The sequence below is a fragment of the Penaeus monodon genome, chromosome 31, assembly GCF_015228065.2.
Source record: "Penaeus monodon isolate SGIC_2016 chromosome 31, NSTDA_Pmon_1, whole genome shotgun sequence".
Lineage (NCBI taxonomy): Eukaryota > Metazoa > Arthropoda > Malacostraca > Decapoda > Penaeidae > Penaeus > Penaeus monodon.
Genome location: NC_051416.1, coordinates 27,336,532 through 27,336,752, shown reverse-complemented (window position 1 = coordinate 27,336,752; position 221 = coordinate 27,336,532).

The following is a 221-nucleotide window of genomic DNA, read 5'->3' as shown; positions in this document are numbered from 1 at the left end:
TGCATCCATAACAGATACAGGAGGTTGTCGGTCATCACAAAACTCACATTTTCCTTACCTTTCTCCCTTGATATCTTTACGAGGTCCTTGCTTGCTTGTCTAAGTTCAAATAGGAACTTCTTTCGGCTCGACTTTACCTGAGATTTGAATTCACAGCATTTCAGTTACAAAGTTCCTAAGTTTTAAATCTTTGTTTTGTAGTACTTGGTTCAACGAATGTT